The following is a 9,418-nucleotide window of genomic DNA, read 5'->3' on the forward strand; positions in this document are numbered from 1 at the left end:
AAAATATTCTGAACTGCATGGGTGTGAGAGAGAAAAGTATTAATGGTGGCATACAGTCCATTATTCATTTTTATGAATCATTCTGAAGCCTCTGTATATAAGACAATGATGAAAGCGTGTTGTTAAAATTTGTCCATATATAATTCCTGATAGGTAGGAATGGAAAATTTAATATCAGAAAGTCTAATTTTCTAACTGCTAAAAATTACCAGTCTTAGAACCGAAATAAAAGTATTGTATTTCTTAGGAACAACGGTCTCTCATTCTGAACACATCTATCTAGACTCCAATTTTCATTAGAAAGTTTAAAATGCTGCTTGCAAATGCCTTTTGAAAATTAAACCTAATTAAAGGAAATGCCAGGGGCGTACTTGGCTCTATTCAAGCCTGGAAGTCCCAAAAATTTTCTTTGCAACAATAATGCCATCAACATCTTAGGAACAGTCACATATATGTCCATAAACACAGTAATTGATCAAATTTCCAAAATAGTGTGTGGTTTAATTGGGGATACAGTATCAATATTCAGGATATAACTCTTAAAATTAGAATAATAAGACTGTAAATTTTTAGAGAAAATTTGATTTCATGTAGAATGTGAAGCTAGCCAAGATTGAAAGTTGAATAGAATTTGAATAGATACAACACTGATTCAGTTTAGACAAACAGACCCATATGTATATAAACAAATGTACAAAACATTAAAAATAAATACCAAATAGATGGTTTGCCTTAGATATGCAGGTGGTTTGTTGAGAATACAGATGGGAGAAAGTTACCATAGATTATTCAGGGGTGTGGAAGCTGTTGCCTGCTGGGTCCTTAACTATGGCCTTTTGATTGAATCCAAATTTTACAGAACACATCCTTTATTTTTACTAATACATTTTGTTGATTTTTTCAATTTTTATCCTATTTTAAAAATGAACATATTTAAAATACCAATAAATAAAATAAATTCCAACAATATAATCCTTCTAGATTAAGTGGCACAATTAGAACATCAGTAAGCCATAAAAGCTAAACCGACAGCTCCTGTGCTCATGATTTGATTCTAACTCCCCCTGCCTGACTGGTGCCTCTACTGTACAATGCTTGTTGAGGAGAGTTTATATAAGTCTGTTAGCTTTTTTTGACAACAGGGCACCATGTTTCTGTTTGAAGTGAATAGTTGCATAGCATGGTAGTATTTTAGTATTTTTTAAATTCTGTTTGCTTAACAGACCATCATGTCAAAGAAGACCAAGAGAATGCTGAAAGGAGAAAACAGATTTGTAATGAGGATTGTTTTTTGGGTATCATCTTGTTTCTGCTAAAGATAAGATGATTTGCATGCTTTGAGATATTGCAATACCAACATTAAAGAAATTCAATTCTCATTAGCATTCAAATACTCATAAATACCACAAATATTTTTTGATGAGCAGGAGAAGTGCACAAGGTTTTATTGCAGAAATTAAACGATGAAAAGCAAAAGCAAAAATAATTCTTTTAAGCAGCAATAAAACCTTGAAATACCACCACTGAAGCAACTTATAAATATTGATAAAGGTAAGCCACTCATTGATGTTGAGGTCATGAAGGAATGCATTGTTGAAGTTGGAGGATGTTTAGACCCCAATAATGTTTCAAAGTCAAAAAACTACAAGTTTCAAAGAGAAAAATAACTGATTGGCAGAATGAATTAGGCTTGAACTTAACAAATAACTTCATGCCAATGTCAAAAGGAAAATATTTATCATTCAATCACTTTGAGGGAATCAATTGTTACCACTGAATTGGTGCAGCTTTCACACTTCATTTCGGTCATAAAACAAAATTTTCTTTGCTACAAAGAGTTATTCGCTTTGGACATTCTGGTGAACAGAACTTGGGAAACAGATATCTCTATAGCTTTCAAGTTAAATGTCATGAAGTTGGACTTAATTTGGTAAATTTAGTAAGTGTATGTACAGACAGTGAACCTTCTTTTGTAGGAAAACATGAAGAGTTTATTGTGCAAATAAAAACAGTATTAACAGATCCAAATGCTTTCATTTCTTTTCATTGTATCTTGCATCAGAAAAATCTCTGCTAAAGAAACTATTTTAATTGACACTTTGCCACAAGTTATGTGTATTGTTAACTATATTTGTGCAAAATCAACACAATAGCATAAGTTTTGTAACAGGATAAAGTTGAATGATGAGGTGTTCAGTGAGATTTTCCTTATCATTCTAAAGTTCATTGGCTATCTCAGGGACAGGTGGTAAGCAAAATTTTATAACTTCAGGAAGATATAAATTTTATGAAGAACATAACAGCAGTGTGAACTATTGAAAGAAGATGTTCATAGGAATGCAACATTTCTGTATCATATCATGTTGAATCAAAATGACTTAAATTTTTCTTTTGCAAGATAAAACTGGGTCCATATATGGTATGTGACAAAAACAATGTAAGCATTTGAAAAAAAAAAATTACCTTTTTTCCAAAGTAATTCTTCAAAGAGAAATTTTGCATGTGTATTTTTCCCAGTTGGCAAAGGACATTGAAAAGTAGCATGATATAGATGACTCATTTAAAGAATACACAATTGTTATAGACCTATCAATTAGAAAATATAATAAAAAGTTCACTGACTTTGAGAATTAAGACATCATACTCAAATTAGCATTTCAGCATCACCTAGTTAATATCACAAGGCACCTAAAGAACTGTAGATCAAATTGATGAAGCTCTAAGGCAATGGCTTTTTCAAGTCATTGTTTGATTCCTGGAAATATCTGATTGAAATATGGGAAAATGCAATAGAATACACAAACTTTTGCAACATATGCCCAAAATGCTTTTGAGATTTTCAACCATTTATTGCTACAAATCTATATTCTCCATTTAACTCAAATCAAAAGGCCCTAAAGTTCAGAAATTACTCCTCTAGAGGATTAACTGAAACTTCAGACCTCAAAGATGCAACCAAATATTCAAATGCTTTCCAACAAAAAGGAGACACAAAAAAGTCATTAAAGGTTAGTTAACTTTAAAATTAAAAAAATAGTTTCAATTTTTTGAAAATTTTAAGAACATAGTACTTATATTTTTACATAATAATGTACATTTTTAAGCATATCTAATTGAAATTCCTTGAATGTGGCCTTATTTGATTTTAACTAAATTAATGTGGCCATACAACATGAAAAAAGATTCTCCACCACTGATTTATATAATGTCACATTAAATAATTATGTAATTCCCTTTCAATTACATAGAATGTTGAGAAGGGAAGAGATTGAAAGAGTGAAATATGAAAAACTGTTGGGAAAATGGGAGACCTATACTACATGGCCCATATTTAGTACTATATATTAATGAAATTTAAGTGTGTAGTTACCCAAGTTTTAAGTAGTGAGCAGAAAGATATATATAATGTAGTGAGGAAACAGACTTCAATAAAATCCCTATGAATGAAGAAAAAAAGGGGGGAGGTGGTGGGGACAGAAGGCTTGATATTGAAAAGTAAGTTGGCCATTAAAAAGTCACAGTGACACATAGACATCTGGAACTGAATACAAAATCATGAGATGAAACTAACATCTTATAGCCAGCTAATCTTTGATAAACTAAACAAGAACATACACTGGGGAATAAATGGTTCTGGGAGAACTAGATATCCACATGTAAAAAACCGAAACTGGACATGCACCTTTCTCCATTCACAAAAATTGATTTAAGATAGATAAAAGATCTAAATGTAAGGCATGAAACAATAAAAATCCTCAAAGAAAGTGTGGGGAAAACACTTGAAGATACCAGCCTGGGGAAGGACTTTATGGAGAAGACCTTCGAGGCCATTTCGACAACAACAAAAATAAACAAATGAGGGAGGGGAAGAGAGGGGGAGGATGGATGGGTAATTACCCAGAGAGGGTAATTGGTGGGAACACAACTACAGTGTGTTTTATAAGGGTACATGTTAAATTTAGTAAGTGTAGAATATAAATGTCTTAACACAATAAATAAGAAAATGCAGTGAAGGCTATGTTAACCACTTTGATGAAAATATTTCAAATGATATATAAAACCAGTGCATTGTACCCCATAATTGCATTAATGTACACAGCTATGATTTAATAAAAATAATAAAGTAAAATAAACATAAAAAATAAACAAATGGGCCTTAATTAAACTGAAAAACTTTTTTACAGCTAAGGAGACAACAACCAATGCAAATAGACAAACTACACAATGGGAGAGGATATTTGAATATTATGAATTGGATAAAAGCTTGATAACTAGGGTCTACAAAGAACTCAAATTAATCAACCTAAAAAGAGCCAACAATCCCTTACATCAATAGGCAATTGAAATGAATAGAACCTTCCCTAGAGAAGATAGACAAATGGCTAACAAGCATATGAAAAAATACTCATCATCACTGATTATCAAAGAAATGCAAATCAAAACCACCCTGAGCTATCACCTAACCCCAGCAAGAATGTCCCACATCACAAAATCTCAAAACTGCAGATGCTGGCATGGATGTGGAGAAAAAGGAACACTTTTACCCTACTGCAAACTAATACAGCCTTTTTGGAAGGAAGTATGGAGACTCCTCAAAGAACTCAAACTAGACTTCCCATTTGATCCAGCAATCCCATTACTGGCCATCTACCCAGAAAAAAAAAAAAAAATTCTTTTACCATAAGGACACCTGCACTAGACTGTTTATAGCAGCTCAATTTACAATCGTCAAAATGTGGAACCAGCCTAAATGCCCACCAACCCAGGAATGGATTAATAAGCTGTGATACATGTACACCATGTAATACTATTCAGCCATTTAAAAAGATGGAGACTTTACATCCTTTGTATTAAGGATGGAAGGGGAACACATCATTCTTAGCAAAGCATCACAAGAATGGAGAAGCAACAATCCTGTGTACTCAAGTTTGATATGAGGACAATTAATGACCTAGTACACGGTGAGGGGGGAGGGGAAATGGGTCCAGGAAAACTGAAGGAGGGAGGGGATAATGGGTGATGGGGTGTCACACACCTCTTGGGGACAGGACACAGTTATAAAAGGGACTTTGCCTAACAAATGCAATCAATGTAACCTGGTTCTTTGTACCCTCAATGAATTCCAAACAATAAAAAAAAAAAATTCAGAGTGACAAGTTCAAAAGTTTTAACAGTAGAGATGTTAATATTCAATTTTAAGTGATGAAAAATGCCTTTAACTCTCCAAACTACTACTGGTCACAGAAATTGTATGATGGTATTTTTAGGAACACATACACACATACATACTGATTTCCACATACAGAGTTGTTCAGAAGTAATGGAATATATATACAAGATGTCATTTATATTAAAGGTTCAAAATTATCCGGTTCAAAATTACCTGGTGTGGATACTACTAGGAGATTATAATTTAGAGATTTTAAGTCGTTCAGATGCCTGCTATATTAACAATTACATTCTCAAATTGAAGGTCTTATACAAAGAAAAATGATATACTTAAAGCAGCACTTCAAAAGTAATTGTGTCTTAGACATTTTGAATGTTACTTTGAAAGTGCCTGCTAAAAATTTTCATAAACAATTTGTATAACATCACCAATAAATTGTGATTCCAATTCCAATTGAATTTACTGTTTCTTTCAAGCAATGTATTTTATTCTGCTTTTAGTTACCAGTTGTGAGGATTCCTTATTTTCCATTATTTTTATCTCCATACTCTGTACCAGCATAAAATAAACCTAAACTTTTTCCCCCTTTAAAAATAGTAGTTCTTCTCATGTGAGAAAATAGTTATTATGGTTTTCCTGCTTTTATTTCCCAGTATAGAAGTCACTGGTTTTCTTTATTTCTTATTTGAGGGATACTTGGTTTAGTGTATTCATGATCTTTATCTATGATTTACTGGATCAGTTAGTTTTTCAGTATTTCCAAGCCACTAGTACTGAGTGGTGCTCACAACTGTCTGTGATATTGTAGAGTAATCTCGGATAAAGATACACGAAGTGAATGATTGAGACGTAACACACAGAAGCACTGGCATACCTTGTTTTACTGTGGTTGCCTCTATTGTGCTTCATAGATATTGTGATTTTTACAAATTAAAGTTTGGTGGCAACCCTATATTGAGCAAGTCTGTTAGCATATTATTTGCCCAATAGTATATGCTCATTCATTAGCATTTGTAACAATAAATTCTTTATTTAAGGTATGCACATTTTTAAAAAATAATGTCATAATACACTTAATAGATTATAATAGAGAATAAACAGAAATTTGATATGCTCTAAGAAACCAAAAATATGTGCATAATCCATGTCATTGTGATATTCACTTTATTGCAGTAATTTGAAAGCAATCCTACAATCTCTGAGGTAATCTCTGTAATCCAGTTGTGAAAAGCAATCCTATAATCTCTGAGGTAATCTCTGTAATCCAGTTGTGAAGAGCAATAAAGATAAACTTTAGTGAAGAATAAAAAGTTATCATGTTATGATGAAAAGTAAGGAAATATAAAGTGGATCTACAATTTAACAATTAGTTTGTAATGAGCCCTGACTACAATTATTCTACTATTTTAAAAAGAAATGATACACCAATTTATGTGTATTAATTAATTTAGTATTGCTAAACAGAATCCATGAGTCTGCATAATCCACAAGAATCACATTTCATGATTCAGGTGGCTGAAAAATCCAAGAACATAACAACAGAATTTGCTTTAAGTAAGGGCCTTGTGTTGCATCAAGGACTTTGAGTAAGGGCCATGCGTTGCATGAAAACAGCAAATAATCACAAAGGTGAGTCGGTTGTGTGCCAATAGAAAGAAAAAACAGGAGGAAACTTACTTTGTAACAACCCACTCATGTGATAACCAATTTAGTCCCAAGGGAGAATGAGGACTTACTTGCAAGAAATAGCATTAATTTATTTATAAGATATCTGCCCTCATGACTCAAATGTCATCTATTAGGCTCCACTTCCCACTACTTGGAAATCAAATTTCAACACAAGTGTCAAAAGGGAAAATCACATTCACATCAAAGCACTATCCAATAAATTTGAGTTTTGTGTTGGTACTAATATGTTCAATATTTATAAATAAAATATATCCTACAGAAATTAAATCAATTTTTTATTAATGACTATAAATAATATAGTCTCCAAATGTAAACCATTTGCAAAGATTGACTAATAGTATAAAAGCATTAATGAACCCAAATGAAGCAATTTGATTTAAAAAGTGGAGAACTAGTTTATCATAGAAAGGTGGCATGTGTTTAAAATGGTTTGGTGCATTCTTAAGATAATAAAGTAAAAGCCTACCTTTTATGTAGACTAGAAAAAAGTCAGCATTATACTGTTGGCAGGAAAGTTTGCACACCAAAATTTTAATATTAATAAATAATGTTATGGAGAGCAAATGGGGAATTTTTTTCAATACTAAATCAGCATGAGTTAAGAAAAAGAGGTTTAATGCTCACTTAGGCACCATATCTCCTAAGATTGGAATTATACAGAGAAGATAAGCATGGCTCTTAAATAAGGATAACACAAAAATTCATGAAACTTTTAATATTTTTTCTAATGTCCATGAGACAAAAACATCAAATAACTTATAAAAAAAAACTTACCAGACTAATAGGAGACTTCTCAGTAGAAAATTTTACAAGCCAGAAAGGATTGGGGTTCTTTGTAAATAGAATAGTTCTCAGCTAAGAATTTTGTATTCTTCAAAACTAAGTTTCATAAATGAAGTAGAAATAAATTATTTTCCAGACCCCTCCCAGAAAAAAATACTAAGGCAATTTGTCAACAATAGATTGGCTATACAAGAAATACTCAAATGAGTTCTAAACATCAAAACTCCAATGAGGCTGAGGAGTTTATACTGGTGAGGATCAACCTCATCAGTATAGAATTACTGGAAAGTATAAAATAAAGATTTAAAAACAGTAACACATTTGAGAACACAAAGCACCTAGGTAACAATCAACATGATGACTGGAACAGTACCTCATATGTCAATAATAACTTTGAATATAAATGGCCTGACACCCCACTTGATAGATACAGATTTTCAGAGAAAATGAAAATACAACCAAATATCAATTGTCTTCAAGAGACCAATTTAACTCTGAAAGAGTCTTATACACTCAAGGTAGAAGGTTGAAAATAAAAATCCCAGGAGAATGGAGACCAAAAACATCAGATAAAACAAACTTTAATTCAACAACAGTAAAAATAAACAAAGAAGATCATATATAATGATTACGCTACCAATTCAGCAAGAGATAGAACAATCCTAAATATGTATGCACTTAAAACAAGAACACCCAGATTCATATAACAATTCTAAGAAAGAAATAAATAACAAAACCAGATCTAAGCAAGAAATAATAACAAAACAATAGTAGTGGGGGACTTCAACACTGACAGCACTAAAAAAGATTTTTTGGCTAGAAGTCAATAAAGTCACACTAAACTTAAACTTGACTCTAGAATAAACGAAAATAACAGACTCTTATAGAATAGTTAACCCAAAATGTGCAGAAAATACATTCTTCTGCATCAGTACATGGAACATTCACCAATACATAACATATTATAGGCAATATAACCAGTCTCAATGTAAAAGAAGTGAATCCTGAATGATCTTTTGATATTTAGGTTAATAAGAAAACCAAGACAAAAATATAAAAATTGTTTGAAATGAATAGCTGTGACATAAGTTACCAAAACTTTTGGGACACAGTAAAAGCTATACTGAGAGGGAAGTTGAGAATTCTAAATGTCTCAATTGAAATAACAAGAAGATTATAAATTAACAATTTAATGTCACACCTCAAAGAACCAAATGCAAAGCTAGCAGGGAGAAAATAAAAACAACAATTTCAGAGCAGAATGAAACAAAATTTAAATCAAAAACAATACAAAGAATCAAAAAAATGGCAAGTTGGTTTTTTGGAAGGGTAAACAAAGTGATAGGCACTAGCTAGATTAACAGAGAAAGAGAGAGAGAATTCAAATATGCTATAAAAATATAGCTAATTGGGCAGCGCCTGTGGCTCAAAGGAGTAAGGCACTGGCCTCATATGCTGAAGGTGGTGGGTTCAAACCCAGCCCTGGCCAAAAACTGAAAAAAAAAAAAAAAAAAATAACATTTCATAAATATAGTCCTTCAAAAAAAAAAAGAAGTTATAGTTTTACTCTACTTTTTCTTATCAGAGAATAAATGCCTACATAAGTGTCTTTAGCTCTGGGCCCACACACTTAAAAATATAATCAAACTGGGGCACGATCCACAACCCTGTCCGTCACATCTTTTGATTCTACCTTGAAGATAATTTTAAGTGAGTCCCATTCTCTTTTTTATTAAATGATAGCTATGTACATTAATGCAATTTTTTTTTTTTTTT

At 32.0% G+C, this 9,418-nt stretch overlaps 1 non-coding gene across 1 annotated transcript; it reads left to right on the plus strand.

The window, feature by feature from the left end:
• Positions 1-7,475: 7,475 nt before the first annotated feature.
• On the plus strand, positions 7,476-7,582 carry LOC111724257. The gene has a single exon (XR_002772586.1). It is a non-coding gene; the product is annotated as a U6 spliceosomal RNA (small nuclear RNA).
• The last annotated feature ends 1,836 nt before the right edge of the window (positions 7,583-9,418 follow it).

The sequence above is a fragment of the Otolemur garnettii genome, unplaced genomic scaffold, assembly GCF_000181295.1.
Source record: "Otolemur garnettii isolate 467f Iridium unplaced genomic scaffold, OtoGar3 scaffold00020, whole genome shotgun sequence".
Classification (NCBI taxonomy): Eukaryota; Metazoa; Chordata; class Mammalia; order Primates; family Galagidae; genus Otolemur; species Otolemur garnettii.